General features: G+C 43.2%; 12 pseudogenes; all 12 read left to right on the forward strand.

Moving 5' to 3' along the window:
* Window positions 1–1,464: 1,464 nt before the first annotated feature.
* On the forward strand, window positions 1,465–1,728 carry LOC130289579 (U2 spliceosomal RNA; annotated as a pseudogene).
* A 1,468-nt stretch (window positions 1,729–3,196) lies between these two features.
* LOC130287624 (U2 spliceosomal RNA) lies at window positions 3,197–3,460 on the forward strand (annotated as a pseudogene).
* Window positions 3,461–4,924: 1,464 nt separating this feature from the next.
* On the forward strand, window positions 4,925–5,188 carry LOC130287625 (U2 spliceosomal RNA; annotated as a pseudogene).
* A 1,460-nt stretch (window positions 5,189–6,648) lies between these two features.
* LOC130287720 (U2 spliceosomal RNA) lies at window positions 6,649–6,912 on the forward strand (annotated as a pseudogene).
* A 1,462-nt stretch (window positions 6,913–8,374) lies between these two features.
* On the forward strand, window positions 8,375–8,638 carry LOC130286758 (U2 spliceosomal RNA; annotated as a pseudogene).
* Window positions 8,639–10,111: 1,473 nt separating this feature from the next.
* LOC130289732 (U2 spliceosomal RNA) lies at window positions 10,112–10,375 on the forward strand (annotated as a pseudogene).
* A 1,467-nt stretch (window positions 10,376–11,842) lies between these two features.
* Window positions 11,843–12,106, forward strand: LOC130289295 (U2 spliceosomal RNA; annotated as a pseudogene).
* Window positions 12,107–13,577: 1,471 nt separating this feature from the next.
* LOC130286759 (U2 spliceosomal RNA) lies at window positions 13,578–13,841 on the forward strand (annotated as a pseudogene).
* Window positions 13,842–15,325: 1,484 nt separating this feature from the next.
* On the forward strand, window positions 15,326–15,589 carry LOC130287722 (U2 spliceosomal RNA; annotated as a pseudogene).
* Window positions 15,590–17,048: 1,459 nt separating this feature from the next.
* Window positions 17,049–17,312, forward strand: LOC130286762 (U2 spliceosomal RNA; annotated as a pseudogene).
* Window positions 17,313–18,788: 1,476 nt separating this feature from the next.
* Window positions 18,789–19,052, forward strand: LOC130289744 (U2 spliceosomal RNA; annotated as a pseudogene).
* Window positions 19,053–20,525: 1,473 nt separating this feature from the next.
* Window positions 20,526–20,790, forward strand: LOC130288572 (U2 spliceosomal RNA; annotated as a pseudogene).
* Window positions 20,791–21,450: the final 660 nt, after the last annotated feature.

Genomic DNA, 21,450 nt, shown 5'->3' on the forward strand with positions numbered 1-21,450 from the left:
CCAGTGTTAAACAAGAAAGATTCTCATTTAATCCTCCGTGGGTGAGAATTTGAGTTTGAGAATTGGAGACCAAAATGATGAGTTGCACTGACTGGTTTATGAACGTCTATTCATTTAGCGTTTTAATGACCATGTTTGCACACTGATTGGTGTAAAAAAATAAAATAAAACTAAATAATAATAATCTAGCACACCTGTGCAGGTTTGACATGACATGACAGGTAGCTGTCTTGTGGGTGGTGCTGAATCCTGTTAAATGACATGAGGGTCTCATGCCTATACACAAGGGTGTGTCATTGCTGTTGCTTGACCATGCATTGGTTTCTGTGGTCAGTGAATGATAAAAATAAAATTTACCATCCATTGATGGATGGGAAATCCGCCATGAGGCATTTGTTTTTAGAAACTGCTGCTCACAACCAATGTTGCAATGGAGTGTCTCCATCTGCTGGTGGTATTGGAAAGGCATTAGTGCTATGACAGGGTCTGAAGAAGAAGAAGAAGAAGACGGAAAAAAATATATATAAAAAGAAAAAGAGAGAGAGAGAGAGAGAGAGACTGACTTAGTGAGCGAGTGAGTGAGAGAGTGAGAGTGAGTGAGAGTGAATGAGTGAGTGAGTGATTGAGTGAGTGAGTGAGTGAGTGAGAACAAATGAGTTAAAGCAAGTGAGTGAGAGAGATCGAATGAATGAAAGTCTGAATGACAGAAAGAAAAAAGGATGAAGAAAGAAGCATGAAGAAAAAAAAATGTATATGGAGTTGCTGACATGAGTGCAATCTACAAAGCCGTTGAGGCTGATCCTCATGGGAGGATTATTGCACCAGGACCCTTAGCACTTTTAAAATGCCATTCAATGCCACGGGCTAGATGTAAACTGCAGATGACCATGTTGTGGTAGTTACCATGGATACCCAAGTGATGTGTGAGCTAACACATAGGCCCAACAGATTCCAAGAAGGCCAGAATCACCAGCGGCACCACCATCGATTGTCAGGTCACCCGGATTCAGCAAATACCAGAGTCCAAAATGATGCAGGTTTATACTGTTAATTTTCAGTTTATCGTTACAGTTGGTGTTATTCCATGTCGGAAGGGACGCAGCTACAGCCAGTGGGGTAACTAGAGACAGGCAGGCAGCTATGTGCAACAAAGGTAGGCGTGTTGTTTTCATATGCAGATCTGAAATATTGTCTTATATGCAAGAGGAGGAGTGATGGGGGTTCAGGCAAAAGCCAGGCTATGGATTGCATTGCTAAATGCTCCATCAGAGTGCAATGGTCGCCTGTCCTTTTTTTAAGTGATGATGTGGGTTTAGCCTGTGCTGTATGTATGTATGGGTGGCTGACTGCCACCCACCCAGAAAGTGTATGGGAGGCTGGTTGGCTGCCAGCCTTCCTTCCATTCCTATGAGTAATGTGAGTGCTCATGAAGGGGACATGGTTGGGTTCACCCCTTTCCCGGTTATCCCCTCTAGGCCTTTTGGCTTAGATCAAGTGTAAAAAAAGAAAGGATCTTGCGACAGATCGCATCCTGAGGCACGTTTTTTTTTGTGTGAATACTTGCACTTGGGTGACTTGTGAGCACATACTGATACATACGTTCCCTATCTGGGGACCATAAATTAAATGGAGTTTTGAGAAAGGGAGCTGATTTGGAAGCTTGCTTCTGTCGCCCTATGCATTGACCCGATGTGGCAGTATCTTCGGGTAGTGAACAGTGCACCACCCCATTCCAGTGTTAAACAAGAAAGATTCTCATTTAATCCTCCGTGGGTGAGAATTTGAGTTTGAGAATTGGAGACCAAAATGATGAGTTGCACTGACTGGTTTATGAACGTCTATTCATTTAGCGTTTTAATGACCATGTTTGCACACTGATTGGTGTAAAAAAATAAAATAAAACTAAATAATAATAATCTAGCACACCTGTGCAGGTTTGACATGACATGACAGGTAGCTGTCTTGTGGGTGGTGCTGAATCCTGTTAAATGACATGAGGGTCTCATGCCTATACACAAGGGTGTGTCATTGCTGTTGCTTGACCATGCATTGGTTTCTGTGGTCAGTGAATGATAAAAACAAAATTTACCATCCATTGATGGATGGGAAATCCGCCATGAGGCATTTGTTTTTAGAAACTGCTGCTCACAACCAATGTTGCAATGGAGTGTCTCCATCTGCTGGTGGTATTGGAAAGGCATTAGTGCTATGACAGGGTCTGAAGAAGAAGAAGAAGAAGACGGAAAAAAATATATATAAAAAGAAAAAGAGAGAGAGAGAGAGAGACTGACTTAGTGAGCGAGTGAGTGAGAGAGTGAGAGTGAGTGAGAGTGAATGAGTGAGTGAGTGATTGAGTGAGTGAGTGAGTGAGTGAGAACAAATGAGTTAAAGCAAGTGAGTGAGAGAGATCGAATGAATGAAAGTCTGAATGACAGAAAGAAAAAAGGATGAAGAAAGAAGCATGAAGAAAAAAAAATGTATATGGAGTTGCTGACATGAGTGCAATCTACAAAGCCGTTGAGGCTGATCCTCATGGGAGGATTATTGCACCAGGACCCTTAGCACTTTTAAAATGCCATTCAATGCCACGGGCTAGATGTAAACTGCAGATGACCATGTTGTGGTAGTTACCATGGATACCCAAGTGATGTGTGAGCTAACACATAGGCCCAACAGATTCCAAGAAGGCCAGAATCACCAGCGGCACCACCATCGATTGTCAGGTCACCCGGATTCAGCAAATACCAGAGTCCAAAATGATGCAGGTTTATACTGTTAATTTTCAGTTTATCGTTATAGTTGGTGTTATTCCATGTCGGAAGGGACGCAGCTACAGCCAGTGGGGTAACTAGAGACAGGCAGGCAGCTATGTGCAACAAAGGTAGGCGTGTTGTTTTCATATGCAGATCTGAAATATTGTCTTATATGCAAGAGGAGGAGTGATGGGGGTTCAGGCAAAAGCCAGGCTATGGATTGCATTGCTAAATGCTCCATCAGAGTGCAATGGTCGCCTGTCCTTTTTTTAAGTGATGATGTGGGTTTAGCCTGTGCTGTATGTATGTATGTATGGGTGGCTGACTGCCACCCACCCAGAGAGTGTATGGGAGTCTGGTTGGCTGCCAGCCTTCCTTCCATTCCTATGAGTAATGTGAGTGCTCATGAAGGGGACATGGTTGGGTCCACCCCTTTCCCGGTTATCCCCTCTAGGCCTTTTGGCTTAGATCAAGTGTAAAAAAAGAAAGGATCTTGCGACAGATCGCATCCTGTGGCACGTTTTTTTTTGTGTGAATACTTGCACTTGGGTGACTTGTGAGCACATACTGATACATACGTTCCCTATCTGGGGACCATAAATTAAATGGATTTTTGAGAAAGGGAGCTGATTTGGAAGCTTGCTTCTGTCGCCCTATGCATTGACCCGATGTGGCAGTATCTTCGGGTAGTGAACAGTGCACCACCCCATTCCAGTGTTAAACAAGAAAGATTCTCATTTAATCCTCCGTGGGTGAGAATTTGAGTTTGAGAATTGGAGACCAAAATGATGAGTTGCACTGACTGGTTTATGAACGTCTATTCATTTAGCGTTTTAATGACCATGTTTGCACACTGATTGGTGTAAAAAAATAAAATAAAACTAAATAATAATAATCTAGCACACCTGTGCAGGTTTGACATGACATGACAGGTAGCTGTCTTGTGGTTGGTGCTGAATCCTGTTAAATGACATGAGGGTCTCATGCCTATACACAAGGGTGTGTCATTGCTGTTGCTTGACCATGCATTGGTTTCTGTGGTCAGTGAATGATAAAAACAAAATTTACCATCCATTGATGGATGGAAAATCCGCCATGAGGCATTTGTTTTTAGAAACTGCTGCTCACAACCAATGTTGCAATGGAGTGTCTCCATCTGCTGGTGGTATTGGAAAGGCATTAGTGCTATGACAGGGTCTGAAGAAGAAGAAGAAGAAGACGGAAAAAAATATATATAAAAAGAAAAAGAGAGAGAGAGAGAGAGACTGACTTAGTGAGCGAGTGAGTGAGAGAGTGAGAGTGAGTGAGAGTGAATGAGTGAGTGAGTGATTGAGTGAGTGAGTGAGTGAGAACAAATGAGTTAAAGCAAGTGAGTGAGAGAGATTGAATGAATGAAAGTCTGAATGACAGAAAGAAAAAAGGATGAAGAAAGAAGCATGAAGAAAAAAAAATGTATATGGAGTTGCTGACATGAGTGCAATCTACAAAGCCGTTGAGGCTGATCCTCATGGGAGGATTATTGCACCAGGACCCTTAGCACTTTTAAAATGCCATTCAATGCCACGGGCTAGATGTAAACTGCAGATGACCATGTTGTGGTAGTTACCATGGATACCCAAGTGATGTGTGAGCTAACACATAGGCCCAACAGATTCCAAGAAGGCCAGAATCACCAGCGGCACCACCATCGATTGTCAGGTCACCCGGATTCAGCAAATACCAGAGTCCAAAATGATGCAGGTTTATACTGTTAATTTTCAGCTTATCGTTATAGTTGGTGTTATTCCATGTCGGAAGGGACGCAGCTACAGCCAGTGGGGTAACTAGAGACAGGCAGGCAGCTATGTGCAACAAAGGTAGGCGTGTTGTTTTCATATGCAGATCTGAAATATTGTCTTATATGCAAGAGGAGGAGTGATGGGGGTTCAGGCAAAAGCCAGGCTATGGATTGCATTGTTAAATGCTCCATCAGAGTGCAATGGTCGCCTGTCCTTTTTTTAAGTGATGATGTGGGTTTAGCCTGTGCTGTATGTATGTATGTATGGGTGGCTGACTGCCACCCACCCAGAGAGTGTATGGGAGTCTGGTTGGCTGCCAGCCTTCCTTCCATTCCTATGAGTAATGTGAGTGCTCATGAAGGGGACATGGTTGGGTCCACCCCTTTCCCGGTTATCCCCTCTAGGCCTTTTGGCTTAGATCAAGTGTAAAAAAAGAAAGGATCTTGCGACAGATCGCATCCTGTGGCACGTTTTTTTTTGTGTGAATACTTGCACTTGGGTGACTTGTGAGCACATACTGATACATACGTTCCCTATCTGGGGACCATAAATTAAATGGATTTTTGAGAAAGGGAGCTGATTTGGAAGCTTGCTTCTGTCGCCCTATGCATTGACCCGATGTGGCAGTATCTTCGGGTAGTGAACAGTGCACCACCCCATTCCAGTGTTAAACAAGAAAGATTCTCATTTAATCCTCCATGGGTGAGAATTTGAGTTTGAGAATTGGAGACCAAAATGATGAGTTGCACTGACTGGTTTATGAACGTCTATTCATTTAGCGTTTTAATGACCATGTTTGCACACTGATTGGTGTAAAAAAATAAAATAAAACTAAATAATAATAATCTAGCACACCTGTGCAGGTTTGACATGACATGACAGGTAGCTGTCTTGTGGTTGGTGCTGAATCCTGTTAAATGACATGAGGGTCTCATGCCTATACACAAGGGTGTGTCATTGCTGTTGCTTGACCATGCATTGGTTTCTGTGGTCAGTGAATGATAAAAACAAAATTTACCATCCATTGATGGATGGAAAATCCGCCATGAGGCATTTGTTTTTAGAAACTGCTGCTCACAACCAATGTTGCAATGGAGTGTCTCCATCTGCTGGTGGTATTGGAAAGGCATTAGTGCTATGACAGGGTCTGAAGAAGAAGAAGACGGAAAAAAATATATATAAAAAGAAAAAGAGAGAGAGAGAGAGAGAGACTGACTTAGTGATCGAGTGAGTGAGAGAGTGAGAGTGAGTTAGAGTGAATGAGTGAGTGAGTGATTGAGTGAGTGAGTGAGTGAGTGAGAACAAATGAGTTAAAGCAAGTGAGTGAGAGAGATCGAATGAATGAAAGTCTGAATGACAGAAAGAAAAAAGGATGAAGAAAGAAGCATGAAGAAAAAAAAATGTATATGGAGTTGCTGACATGAGTGCAATCTACAAAGCCTTTGAGGCTGATCCTCATGGGAGGATTATTGCACCAGGACCCTTAGCACTTTTAAAATGCCATTCAATGCCACGGGCTAGATGTAAACTGCAGATGACCATGTTGTGGTAGTTACCATGGATACCCAAGTGATGTGTGAGCTAACACATAGGCCCAACAGATTCCAAGAAGGCCAGAATCACCAGCGGCACCACCATCGATTGTCAGGTCACCCGGATTCAGCAAATACCAGAGTCCAAAATGATGCAGGTTTATACTGTTAATTTTCAGTTTATCGTTACAGTTGGTGTTATTCCATGTCGGAAGGGACGCAGCTACAGCCAGTGGGGTAACTAGAGACAGGCAGGCAGCTATGTGCAACAAAGGTAGGCGTGTTGTTTTCATATGCAGATCTGAAATATTGTCTTATATGCAAGAGGAGGAGTGATGGGGGTTCAGGCAAAAGCCAGGCTATGGATTGCATTGCTAAATGCTCCATCAGAGTGCAATGGTCGCCTGTCCTTTTTTTAAGTGATGATGTGGGTTTAGCCTGTGCTGTATGTATGTATGGGTGGCTGACTGCCACCCACCCAGAAAGTGTATGGGAGGCTGGTTGGCTGCCAGCCTTCCTTCCATTCCTATGAGTAATGTGAGTGCTCATGAAGGGGACATGGTTGGGTCCACCCCTTTCCCGGTTATCCCCTCTAGGCCTTTTGGCTTAGATCAAGTGTAAAAAAAGAAAGGATCTTGCGACAGATCGCATCCTGAGGCCCTTTTTTTTTTGTGTGAATACTTGCACTTGGGTGACTTGTGAGCACATACTGATACATACGTTCCCTATCTGGGGACCATAAATTAAATGGATTTTTGAGAAAGGGAGCTGATTTGGAAGCTTGCTTCTGTCGCCCTATGCATTGACCCGATGTGGCAGTATCTTCGGGTAGTCAACAGTGCACCACCCCATTCCAGTGTTAAACAAGAAAGATTCTCATTTAATCCTCCGTGGGTGAGAATTTGAGTTTGAGAATTGGAGACCAAAATGATGAGTTGCACTGACTGGTTTATGAACGTCTATTCATTTAGCGTTTTAATGACCATGTTTGCACACTGATTGGTGTAAAAAAATAAAATAAAACTAAATAATAATAATCTAGCACACCTGTGCAGGTTTGACATGACATGACAGGTAGCTGTCTTGTGGGTGGTGCTGAATCCTGTTAAATGACATGAGGGTCTCATGCCTATACACAAGGGTGTGTCATTGCTGTTGCTTGACCATGCATTGGTTTCTGTGGTCAGTGAATGATAAAAACAAAATTTACCATCCATTGATGGATGGGAAATCCGCCATGAGGCATTTGTTTTTAGAAACTGCTGCTCACAACCAATGTTGCAATGGAGTGTCTCCATCTGCTGGTGGTATTGGAAAGGCATTAGTGCTATGACAGGGTCTGAAGAAGAAGAAGAAGAAGAAGAAGACGGAAAAAAATATATATAAAAAGAAAAAGAGAGAGAGAGAGACTGACTTAGTGAGCGAGTGAGTGAGAGAGTGAGAGTGAGTGAGAGTGAATGAGTGAGTGAGTGATTGAGTGAGTGAGTGAGTGAGAACAAATGAGTTAAAGCAAGTGAGTGAGAGAGATCGAATGAATGAAAGTCTGAATGACAGAAAGAAAAAAGGATGAAGAAAGAAGCATGAAGAAAAAAAAATGTATATGGAGTTGCTGACATGAGTGCAATCTACAAAGCCGTTGAGGCTGATCCTCATGGGAGGATTATTGCACCAGGACCCTTAGCACTTTTAAAATGCCATTCAATGCCACGGGCTAGATGTAAACTGCAGATGACCATGTTGTGGTAGTTACCATGGATACCCAAGTGATGTGTGAGCTAACACATAGGCCCAACAGATTCCAAGAAGGCCAGAATCACCAGCGGCACCACCATCGATTGTCAGGTCACCCGGATTCAGCAAATACCAGAGTCCAAAATGATGCAGGTTTATACTGTTAATTTTCAGTTTATCGTTACAGTTGGTGTTATTCCATGTCGGAAGGGACGCAGCTACAGCCAGTGGGGTAACTAGAGACAGGCAGGCAGCTATGTGCAACAAAGGTAGGCGTGTTGTTTTCATATGCAGATCTGAAATATTGTCTTATATGCAAGAGGAGGAGTGATGGGGGTTCAGGCAAAAGCCAGGCTATGGATTGCATTGCTAAATGCTCCATCAGAGTGCAATGGTCGCCTGTCCTTTTTTTAAGTGATGATGTGGGTTTAGCCTGTGCTGTATGTATGTATGGGTGGCTGACTGCCACCCACCCAGAAAGTGTATGGGAGGCTGGTTGGCTGCCAGCCTTCCTTCCATTCCTATGAGTAATGTGAGTGCTCATGAAGGGGACATGGTTGGGTCCACCCCTTTCCCGGTTATCCCCTCTAGGCCTTTTGGCTTAGATCAAGTGTAAAAAAAGAAAGGATCTTGCGACAGATCGCATCCTGAGGCACGTTTTTTTTTGTGTGAATACTTGCACTTGGGTGACTTGTGAGCACATACTGATACATACGTTCCCTATCTGGGGACCATAAATTAAATGGATTTTTGAGAAAGGGAGCTGATTTGGAAGCTTGCTTCTGTCGCCCTATGCATTGACCCGATGTGGCAGTATCTTCGGGTAGTGAACAGTGCACCACCCCATTCCAGTGTTAAACAAGAAAGATTCTCATTTAATACTCCGTGGGTTTGAATTTGAGTTTGAGAATTGGAGACCAAAATGATGAGTTGCACTGACTGGTTTATGAACGTCTATTCATTTAGCGTTTTAATGACCATGTTTGCACACTGATTGGTGTAAAAAAATAAAATAAAACTAAATAATAATAATCTAGCACACCTGTGCAGGTTTGACATGACATGACAGGTAGCTGTCTTGTGGGTGGTGCTGAATCCTGTTAAATGACATGAGGGTCTCATGCCTATACACAAGGGTGTGTCATTGCTGTTGCTTGACCATGCATTGGTTTCTGTGGTCAGTGAATGATAAAAACAAAATTTACCATCCATTGATGGATGGGAAATCCGCCATGAGGCATTTGTTTTTAGAAACTGCTGCTCACAACCAATGTTGCAATGGAGTGTCTCCATCTGCTGGTGGTATTGGAAAGGCATTAGTGCTATGACAGGGTCTGAAGAAGAAGAAGAAGAAGAAGAAGAAGACGGAAAAAAATATATATACAAAGAAAAAGAGAGAGAGAGAGAGAGACTGACTTAGTGAGCGAGTGAGTGAGAGAGTGAGAGTGAGTTAGAGTGAATGAGTGAGTGAGTGATTGAGTGAGTGAGTGAGTGAGTGAGAACAAATGAGTTAAAGCAAGTGAGTGAGAGAGATCGAATGAATGAAAGTCTGAATGACAGAAAGAAAAAAGGATGAAGAAAGAAGCATGAAGAAAAAAAAATGTATATGGAGTTGCTGACATGAGTGCAATCTACAAAGCCTTTGAGGCTGATCCTCATGGGAGGATTATTGCAACAGGACCCTTAGCACTTTTAAAATGCCATTCAATGCCACGGGCTAGATGTAAACTGCAGATGACCATGTTGTGGTAGTTACCATGGATACCCAAGTGATGTGTGAGCTAACACATAGGCCCAACAGATTCCAAGAAGGCCAGAATCACCAGCGGCACCACCATCGATTGTCAGGTCACCCGGATTCAGCAAATACCAGAGTCCAAAATGATGCAGGTTTATACTGTTAATTTTCAGTTTATCGTTACAGTTGGTGTTATTCCATGTCGGAATGGACGCAACTACAGCCAGTGGGGTAACTAGAGACAGGCAGGCAGCTATGTGCAACAAAGGTAGGCGTGTTGTTTTCATATGCAGATCTGAAATATTGTCTTATATGCAAGAGGAGGAGTGATGGGGGTTCAGGCAAAAGCCAGGCTATGGATTGCATTGCTAAATGCTCCATCAGAGTGCAATGGTCGCCTGTCCTTTTTTTAAGTGATGATGTGGGTTTAGCCTGTGCTGTATGTATGTATGGGTGGCTGACTGCCACCCACCCAGAAAGTGTATGGGAGGCTGGTTGGCTGCCAGCCTTCCTTCCATTCCTATGAGTAATGTGAGTGCTCATGAAGGGGACATGGTTGGGTCCACCCCTTTCCCGGTTATCCCCTCTAGGCCTTTTGGCTTAGATCAAGTGTAAAAAAAGAAAGGATCTTGCGACAGATCGCATCCTGAGGCCCTTTTTTTTTTGTGTGAATACTTGCACTTGGGTGACTTGTGAGCACATACTGATACATACGTTCCCTATCTGGGGACCATAAATTAAATGGATTTTTGAGAAAGGGAGCTGATTTGGAAGCTTGCTTCTGTCGCCCTATGCATTGACCCGATGTGGCAGTATCTTCGGGTAGTGAACAGTGCACCACCCCATTCCAGTGTTAAACAAGAAAGATTCTCATTTAATACTCCGTGGGTTTGAATTTGAGTTTGAGAATTGGAGACCAAAATGATGAGTTGCACTGACTGGTTTATGAACGTCTATTCATTTAGCGTTTTAATGACCATGTTTGCACACTGATTGGTGTAAAAAAATAAAATAAAACTAAATAATAATAATCTAGCACACCTGTGCAGGTTTGACATGACATGACAGGTAGCTGTCTTGTGGGTGGTGCTGAATCCTGTTAAATGACATGAGGGTCTCATGCCTATACACAAGGGTGTGTCATTGCTGTTGCTTGACCATGCATTGGTTTCTGTGGTCAGTGAATGATAAAAACAAAATTTACCATCCATTGATGGATGGGAAATCCGCCATGAGGCATTTGTTTTTAGAAACTGCTGCTCACAACCAATGTTGCAATGGAGTGTCTCCATCTGCTGGTGGTATTGGAAAGGCATTAGTGCTATGACAGGGTCTGAAGAAGAAGAAGAAGAAGAAGACGGAAAAAAATATATATAAAAAGAAAAAGAGAGAGAGAGAGAGAGACTGACTTAGTGATCGAGTGAGTGAGAGAGTGAGAGTGAGTTAGAGTGAATGAGTGAGTGAGTGATTGAGTGAGTGAGTGAGTGAGTGAGAACAAATGAGTTAAAGCAAGTGAGTGAGAGAGATCGAATGAATGAAAGTCTGAATGACAGAAAGAAAAAAGGATGAAGAAAGAAGCATGAAGAAAAAAAAATGTATATGGAGTTGCTGACATGAGTGCAATCTACAAAGCCTTTGAGGCTGATCCTCATGGGAGGATTATTGCACCAGGACCCTTAGCACTTTTAAAATGCCATTCAATGCCACGGGCTAGATGTAAACTGCAGATGACCATGTTGTGGTAGTTACCATGGATACCCAAGTGATGTGTGAGCTAACACATAGGCCCAACAGATTCCAAGAAGGCCAGAATCACCAGCGGCACCACCATCGATTGTCAGGTCACCCGGATTCAGCAAATACCAGAGTCCAAAATGATGCAGGTTTATACTGTTAATTTTCAGTTTATCGTTACAGTTGGTGTTATTCCATGTCGGAAGGGACGCAGCTACAGCCAGTGGGGTAACTAGAGACAGGCAGGCAGCTATGTGCAACAAAGGTAGGCGTGTTGTTTTCATATGCAGATCTGAAATATTGTCTTATATGCAAGAGGAGGAGTGATGGGGGTTCAGGCAAAAGCCAGGCTATGGATTGCATTGCTAAATGCTCCATCAGAGTGCAATGGTCGCCTGTCCTTTTTTTAAGTGATGATGTGGGTTTAGCCTGTGCTGTATGTATGTATGGGTGGCTGACTGCCACCCACCCAGAAAGTGTATGGGAGGCTGGTTGGCTGCCAGCCTTCCTTCCATTCCTATGAGTAATGTGAGTGCTCATGAAGGGGACATGGTTGGGTCCACCCCTTTCCCGGTTATCCCCTCTAGGCCTTTTGGCTTAGATCAAGTGTAAAAAAAGAAAGGATCTTGCGACAGATCGCATCCTGAGGCACGTTTTTTTTGGTGTGAATACTTGCACTTGGGTGACTTGTGAGCACATACTGATACATACTTTCCCTATCTGGGGACCATAAATTAAATGGATTTTTGAGAAAGGGAGCTGATTTGGAAGCTTGCTTCTGTCGCCCTATGCATTGACCCGATGTGGCAGTATCTTCGGGTAGTGAACAGTGCACCACCCCATTCCAGTGTTAAACAAGAAAGATTCTCATTTAATCCTCCGTGGGTGAGAATTTGAGTTTGAGAATTGGAGACCAAAATGATGAGTTGCACTGACTGGTTTATGAACGTCTATTCATTTAGCGTTTTAATGACCATGTTTGCACACTGATTGGTGTAAAAAAATAAAATAAAACTAAATAATAATAATCTAGCACACCTGTGCAGGTTTGACATGACATGACAGGTAGCTGTCTTGTGGGTGGTGCTGAATCCTGTTAAATGACATGAGGGTCTCATGCCTATACACAAGGGTGTGTCATTGCTGTTGCTTGACCATGCATTGGTTTCTGTGGTCAGTGAATGATAAAAACAAAATTTACCATCCATTGATGGATGGGAAATCCGCCATGAGGCATTTGTTTTTAGAAACTGCTGCTCACAACCAATGTTGCAATGGAGTGTCTCCATCTGCTGGTGGTATTGGAAAGGCATTAGTGCTATGACAGGGTCTGAAGAAGAAGAAGAAGAAGAAGACGGAAAAAAATATATATAAAAAGAAAAAGAGAGAGAGAGAGAGAGAGAGACTGACTTAGTGAGCGAGTGAGTGAGAGAGTGAGAGTGAGTGAGAGTGAATGAGTGAGTGAGTGATTGAGTGAGTGAGTGAGTGAGTGAGAACAAATGAGTTAAAGCAAGTGAGTGAGAGAGATCGAATGAATGAAAGTCTGAATGACAGAAAGAAAAAAGGATGAAGAAAGAAGCATGAAGAAAAAAAAATGTATATGGAGTTGCTGACATGAGTGCAATCTACAAAGCCGTTGAGGCTGATCCTCATGGGAGGATTATTGCACCAGGACCCTTAGCACTTTTAAAATGCCATTCAATGCCACGGGCTAGATGTAAACTGCAGATGACCATGTTGTGGTAGTTACCATGGATACCCAAGTGATGTGTGAGCTAACACATAGGCCCAACAGATTCCAAGAAGGCCAGAATCACCAGCGGCACCACCATCGATTGTCAGGTCACCCGGATTCAGCAAATACCAGAGTCCAAAATGATGCAGGTTTATACTGTTAATTTTCAGTTTATCGTTACAGTTGGTGTTATTCCATGTCGGAAGGGACGCAGCTACAGCCAGTGGGGTAACTAGAGACAGGCAGGCAGCTATGTGCAACAAAGGTAGGCGTGTTGTTTTCATATGCAGATCTGAAATATTGTCTTATATGCAAGAGGAGGAGTGATGGGGGTTCAGGCAAAAGCCAGGCTATGGATTGCATTGCTAAATGCTCCATCAGAGTGCAATGGTCGCCTGTCCTTTTTTTAAGTGATGATGTGGGTTTAGCCTGTGCTGTATGTATGTATGGGTGGCTGACTGCCACCCACCCAGAAAGTGTATGGGAGGCTGGTTGGCTGCCAGCCTTCCTTCCATTCCTATGAGTAATGTGAGTGCTCATGAAGGGGACATGGTTGGGTCCACCCCTTTCCCGGTTATCCCCTCTAGGCCTTTTGGCTTAGATCAAGTGTAAAAAAAGAAAGGATCTTGCGACAGATCGCATCCTGAGGCACGTTTTTTTTTGTGTGAATACTTGCACTTGGGTGACTTGTGAGCACATACTGATACATACGTTCCCTATCTGGGGACCATAAATTAAATGGATTTTTGAGAAAGGGAGCTGATTTGGAAGCTTGCTTCTGTCGCCCTATGCATTGACCCGATGTGGCAGTATCTTCGGGTAGTGAACAGTGCACCACCCCATTCCAGTGTTAAACAAGAAAGATTCTCATTTAATCCTCCGTGGGTGAGAATTTGAGTTTGAGAATTGGAGACCAAAATGATGAGTTGCACTGACTGGTTTATGAACGTCTATTCATTTAGCGTTTTAATGACCATGTTTGCACACTGATTGGTGTAAAAAAATAAAATAAAACTAAATAATAATAATCTAGCACACCTGTGCAGGTTTGACATGACATGACAGGTAGCTGTCTTGTGGGTGGTGCTGAATCCTGTTAAATGACATGAGGGTTTCATGCCTATACACAAGGGTGTGTCATTGCTGTTGCTTGACCATGCATTGGTTTCTGTGGTCAGTGAATGATAAAAACAAAATTTACCATCCATTGATGGATGGGAAATCCGCCATGAGGCATTTGTTTTTAGAAACTGCTGCTCACAACCAATGTTGCAATGGAGTGTCTCCATCTGCTGGTGGTATTGGAAAGGCATTAGTGCTATGACAGGGTCTGAAGAAGAAGAAGAAGAAGAAGAAGAAGAAGACGGAAAAAAATATATATAAAAAGAAAAAGAGAGAGAGAGAGAGAGAGAGACTGACTTAGTGAGCGAGTGAGTGAGAGAGTGAGCGTGAGTGAGAGTGAATGAGTGAGTGAGTGATTGAGTGAGTGAGTGAGTGAGTGAGTGAGAACAAATGAGTTAAAGCAAGTGAGTGAGAGAGATCGAATGAATGAAAGTCTGAATGACAGAAAGAAAAAAGGATGAAGAAAGAAGCATGAAGAAAAAAAAATGTATATGGAGTTGCTGACATGAGTGCAATCTACAAAGCCGTTGAGGCTGATCCTCATGGGAGGATTATTGCACCAGGACCCTTAGCACTTTTAAAATGCCATTCAATGCCACGGGCTAGATGTAAACTGCAGATGACCATGTTGTGGTAGTTACCATGGATACCCAAGTGATGTGTGAGCTAACACATAGGCCCAACAGATTCCAAGAAGGCCAGAATCACCAGCGGCACCACCATCGATTGTCAGGTCACCCGGATTCAGCAAATACCAGAGTCCAAAATGATGCAGGTTTATACTGTTAATTTTCAGTTTATCGTTACAGTTGGTGTTATTCCATGTCGGAAGGGACGCAGCTACAGCCAGTGGGGTAACTAGAGACAGGCAGGCAGCTATGTGCAACAAAGGTAGGCGTGTTGTTTTCATATGCAGATCTGAAATATTGTCTTATATGCAAGAGGAGGAGTGATGGGGGTTCAGGCAAAAGCCAGGCTATGGATTGCATTGCTAAATGCTCCATCAGAGTGCAATGGTCGCCTGTCCTTTTTTTAAGTGATGATGTGGGTTTAGCCTGTGCTGTATGTATGTATGGGTGGCTGACTGCCACCCACCCAGAAAGTGTATGGGAGGCTGGTTGGCTGCCAGCCTTCCTTCCATTCCTATGAGTAATGTGAGTGCTCATGAAGGGGACATGGTTGGGTCCACCCCTTTCCCGGTTATCCCCTCTAGGCCTTTTGGCTTAGATCAAGTGTAAAAAAAGAAAGGATCTTGCGACAGATCGCATCCTGAGGCCCTTTTTTTTTTGTGTGAATACTTGCACTTGGGTGACTTGTGAGCACATACTGATACATACGTTCCCTATCTGGGGACCATAAATTAAATGGATTTTTGAGAAAGGGAGCTGATTTGGAAGCTTGCTTCTGTCGCCCTATGCATTGACCCGATGTGGCAGTATCTTCGGGTAGTCAACAGTGCACCACCCCATTCCAGTGTTAAACAACAAAGATTCTCATTTAATCCTCCGTGGGTGAGAATTTGAGTTTGAGAATTGGAGACCAAAATGATGAGTTGCACTGACTGGTTTATGAACGTCTATTCATTTAGCGTTTTAATGACCATGTTTGCACACTGATTGGTGTAAAAAAATAAAATAAAACTAAATAATAATAATCTAGCACACCTGTGCAGGTTTGACATGACATGACAGGTAGCTGTCTTGTGGGTGGTGCTGAATCCTGTTAAATGACATGAGGGTCTCATGCCTATACACAAGGGTGTGTCATTGCTGTTGCTTGACCATGCATTGGTTTCTGTGGTCAGTGAATGATAAAAACAAAATTTACCATCCATTGATGGATGGGAAATCCGCCATGAGGCATTTGTTTTTAGAAACTGCTGCTCACAACCAATGTTGCAATGGAGTGTCTCCATCTGCTGGTGGTATTGGAAAGGCATTAGTGCTATGACAGGGTCTGAAGAAGAAGAAGAAGAAGAAGACGGAAAAAAATATATATAAAAAGAAAAAGAGAGAGAGAGAGACTGACTTAGTGAGCGAGTGAGTGAGAGAGTGTGAGTGAGTGAGAGTGAATGAGTGAGTGAGTGATTGAGTGAGTGAGTGAGTGAGAACAAATGAGTTAAAGCAAGTGAGTGAGAGAGATCGAATGAATGAAAGTCTGAATGACAGAAAGAAAAAAGGATGAAGAAAGAAGCATGAAGAAAAAAAAATGTATATGGAGTTGCTGACATGAGTGCAATCTACAAAGCCGTTGAGGCTGATCCTCATGGGAGGATTATTGCACCAGGACCCTTAGCACTTTTAAAATGCCATTCAATGCCACGGGCTAGATGTAAACTGCAGATGACCATGTTGTGGTAGTTACCATGGATACCCAAGTGATGTGTGAGCTAACACATAGGCCCAACAGATTCCAAGAAGGCCAGAATCACCAGCGGCACCACCATCGATTGTCAGGTCACCCGGATTCAGCAAATACCAGAGTCCAAAATGATGCAGGTTTATACTGTTAATTTTCAGTTTATCGTTACAGTTGGTGTTATTCCATGTCGGAAGGGACGCAGCTACAGCCAGTGGGGTAACTAGAGACAGGCAGGCAGCTATGTGCAACAAAGGTAGGAGTGTTGTTTTCATATGCAGATCTGAAATATTGTCTTATATGCAAGAGGAGGAGTGATGGGGGTTCAGGCAAAAGCCAGGCTATGGATTGCATTGCTAAATGCTCCATCAGAGTGCAATGGTCGCCTGTCCTTTTTTTAAGTGATGATGTGGGTTTAGCCTGTGCTGTATGTATGTATGGGTGGCTGACTGCCACCCACCCAGAAAGTGTATGGGAGGCTGGTTGGCTGCCAGCCTTCCTTCCATTCCTATGAGTAATGTGAGTGCTCATGAAGGGGACATGGTTGGGTCCACCCCTTTCCCGGTTATCCCCTCTAGGCCTTTTGGCTTAGATCAAGTGTAAAAAAAGAAAGGATCTTGCGACAGATCGCATCCTGAGGCACGTTTTTTTTTGTGTGAATACTTGCACTTGGGTGACTTGTGAGCACATACTGATACATACGTTCCCTATCTGGGGACCATAAATTAAATGGATTTTTGAGAAAGGGAGCTGATTTGGAAGCTTGCTTCTGTCGCCCTATGCATTGACCCGATGTGGCAGTATCTTCGGGTAGTGAACAGTGCACCACCCCATTCCAGTGTTAAACAAGAAAGATTCTCATTTAATACTCCGTGGGTTTGAATTTGAGTTTGAGAATTGGAGACCAAAATGATGAGTTGCACTGACTGGTTTATGAACGTCTATTCATTTAGCGTTTTAATGACCATGTTTGCACACTGATTGGTGTAAAAAAATAAAATAAAACTAAATAATAATAATCTAGCACACCTGTGCAGGTTTGACATGACATGACAGGTAGCTGTCTTGTGGTTGGTGCTGAATCCTGTTAAATGACATGAGGGTCTCATGCCTATACACAAGGGTGTGTCATTGCTGTTGCTTGACCATGCATTGGTTTCTGTGGTCAGTGAATGATAAAAACAAAATTTACCATCCATTGATGGATGGGAAATCCGCCATGAGGCATTTGTTTTTAGAAACTGCTGCTCACAACCAATGTTGCAATGGAGTGTCTCCATCTGCTGGTGGTATTGGAAAGGCATTAGTGCTATGACAGGGTCTGAAGAAGAAGAAGAAGAAGAAGAAGAAGAAGACGGAAAAAAATATATATAAAAAGAAAAAGAGAGAGAGAGAGAGAGACTGACTTAGTGAGCGAGTGAGTGAGAGAGTGAGAGTGAGTTAGAGTGAATGAGTGAGTGAGTGATTGAGTGAGTGAGTGAGTGAGTGAGAACAAATGAGTTAAAGCAAGTGAGTGAGAGAGATCGAATGAATGAAAGTCTGAATGACAGAAAGAAAAAAGGATGAAGAAAGAAGCATGAAGAAAAAAAAATGTATATGGAGTTGCTGACATGAGTGCAATCTACAAAGCCTTTGAGGCTGATCCTCATGGGAGGATTATTGCACCAGGACCCTTAGCACTTTTAAAATGCCATTCAATGCCACGGGCTAGATGTAAACTGCAGATGACCATGTTGTGGTAGTTACCATGGATACCCAAGTGATGTGTGAGCTAACACATAGGCCCAACAGATTCCAAGAAGGCCAGAATCACCAGCGGCACCACCATCGATTGTCAGGTCACCCGGATTCAGCAAATACCAGAGTCCAAAATGATGCAGGTTTATACTGTTAATTTTCAGTTTATCGTTACAGTTGGTGTTATTCCATGTCGGAATGGACGCAGCTACAGCCAGTGGGGTAACTAGAGACAGGCAGGCAGCTATGTGCAACAAAGGTAGGCGTGTTGTTTTCATATGCAGATCTGAAATATTGTCTTATATGCAAGAGGAGGAGTGATGGGGGTTCAGGCAAAAGCCAGGCTATGGATTGCATTGCTAAATGCTCCATCAGAGTGCAATGGTCGCCTGTCCTTTTTTTAAGTGATGATGTGGGTTTAGCCTGTGCTGTATGTATGTATGGGTGGCTGACTGCCACCCACCCAGAAAGTGTATGGGAGGCTGGTTGGCTGCCAGCCTTCCTTCCATTCCTATGAGTAATGTGAGTGCTCATGAAGGGGACATGGTTGGGTCCACCCCTTTCCCGGTTATCCCCTCTAGGCCTTTTGGCTTAGATCAAGTGTAAAAAAAGAAAGGATCTTGCGACAGATCGCATCCTGAGGCCCTTTTTTTTTTGTGTGAATACTTGCACTTGGGTGACTTGTGAGCACATACTGATACATACGTTCCCTATCTGGGGACCATAAATTAAATGGATTTTTGAGAAAGGGAGCTGATTTGGAAGCTTGCTTCTGTCGCCCTATGCATTGACCCGATGTGGCAGTATCTTCGGGTAGTGAACAGTGCACCACCCCATTCCAGTGTTAAACAAGAAAGATTCTCATTTAATACTCCGTGGGTTTGAATTTGAGTTTGAGAATTGGAGACCAAAATGATGAGTTGCACTGACTGGTTTATGAACGTCTATTCATTTAGCGTTTTAATGACCATGTTTGCACACTGATTGGTGTAAAAAAATAAAATAAAACTAAATAATAATAATCTAGCACACCTGTGCAGGTTTGACATGACATGACAGGTAGCTGTCTTGTGGGTGGTGCTGAATCCTGTTAAATGACATGAGGGTCTCATGCCTATACACAAGGGTGTGTCATTGCTGTTGCTTGACCATGCATTGGTTTCTGTGGTCAGTGAATGATAAAAACAAAATTTACCATCCATTGATGGATGGGAAATCCGCCATGAGGCATTTGTTTTTAGAAACTGCTGCTCACAACCAATGTTGCAATGGAGTGTCTCCATCTGCTGGTGGTATTGGAAAGGCATTAGTGCTATGACAGGGTCTGAAGAAGAAGAAGAAGAAGAAGAAGAAGACGGAAAAAAATATATATAAAAAGAAAAAGAGAGAGAGAGAGAGAGACTGACTTAGTGAGCGAGTGAGTGAGAGAGTGAGAGTGAGTTAGAGTGAATGAGTGAGTGAGTGATTGAGTGAGTGAGTGAGTGAGTGAGAACAAATGAGTTAAAGCAAGTGAGTGAGAGAGATCGAATGAATGAAAGTCTGAATGACAGAAAGAAAAAAGGATGAAGAAAGAAGCATGAAGAAAAAAAAATGTATATGGAGTTGCTGACATGAGTGCAATCTACAAAGCCTTTGAGGCTGATCCTCATGGGAGGATTATTGCACCAGGACCCTTAGCACTTTTAAAATGCCATTCAATGCCACGGGCTAGATGTAAACTGCAGATGACCATGTTGTGGTAGTTACCATGGATACCCAAGTGATGTGTGAGCTAACACATAGGCCCAACAGATTCCAAGAAGGCCAGAATCACCAGCGGCACCACCATCGATTGTCAGGTCACCCGGATTCAGCAAATACCAGAGTCCAAAATGATGCAGGTTTATACTGTTAATTTTCAGTTTATCGTTACAGTTGGTGTTATTCCATGTCGGAAGGGACGCAGCTACAGCCAGTGGGGTAACTAGAGACAGGCAGGCAGCTATGTGCAACAAAGGTAGGCGTGTTGTTTTCATATGCAGATCTGAAATATTGTCTTATATGCAAGAGGAGGAGTGATGGGGGTTCAGGCAAAAGCCAGGCTATGGATTGCATTGCTAAATGCTCCATCAGAGTGCAATGGTCGCCTGTCCTTTTTTTAAGTGATGATGTGGGTTTAGCCTGTGCTGTATGTATGTATGGGTGGCTGACTGCCACCCACCCAGAAAGTGTATGGGAGGCTGGTTGGCTGCCAGCCTTCCTTCCATTCCTATGAGTAATGTGAGTGCTCATGAAGGGGACATGGTTGGGTCCACCCCTTTCCCGGTTATCCCCTCTAGGCCTTTTGGCTTAGATCAAGTGTAAAAAAAAGAAAGGATCTTGCGACAGATCGCATCCTGAGGCACGTTTTTTTTTGTGTGAATACTTGCACTTGGGTGACTTGTGAGCACATACTGATACATACGTTCCCTATCTGGGGACCATAAATTAAATGGATTTTTGAGAAAGGGAGCTGATTTGGAAGCTTGCTTCTGTCGCCCTATGCATTGACCCGATGTGGCAGTATCTTCGGGTAGTGAACAGTGCACCACCCCATTCCAGTGTTAAACAAGAAAGATTCTCATTTAATACTCCGTGGGTTTGAATTTGAGTTTGAGAATTGGAGACCAAAATGATGAGTTGCACTGACTGGTTTATGAACGTCTATTCATTTAGCGTTTTAATGACCATGTTTGCACACTGATTGGTGTAAAAAAATAAAATAAAACTAAATAATAATAATCTAGCACACCTGTGCAGGTTTGACATGACATGACAGGTAGCTGTCTTGTGGGTGGTGCTGAATCCTGTTAAATGACATGAGGGTCTCATGCCTATACACAAGGGTGTGTCATTGCTGTTGCTTGACCATGCATTGGTTTCTGTGGTCAGTGAATGATAAAAACAAAATTTACCATCCATTGATGGATGGGAAATCCGCCATGAGGCATTTGTTTTTAGAAACTGCTGCTCACAACCAATGTTGCAATGGAGTGTCTCCATCTGCTGGTGGTATTGGAAAGGCATTAGTGCTATGACAGGGTCTGAAGAAGAAGAAGAAGAAGACGGAAAAAAACATATATAAAAAGAAAAAGAGAGAGAGAGAGAGAGACTGACTTAGTGAGCGAGTGAGTGAGAGAGTGAGAGTGAGTGAGAGTGAATGAGTGAGTGAGTGATTGAGTGAGTGAGTGAGTGAGTGAGAACAAATGAGTTA

This window comes from Hyla sarda, chromosome 8 (assembly GCF_029499605.1).
Source record: "Hyla sarda isolate aHylSar1 chromosome 8, aHylSar1.hap1, whole genome shotgun sequence".
In the NCBI taxonomy this organism is placed as follows: domain Eukaryota; kingdom Metazoa; phylum Chordata; class Amphibia; order Anura; family Hylidae; genus Hyla; species Hyla sarda.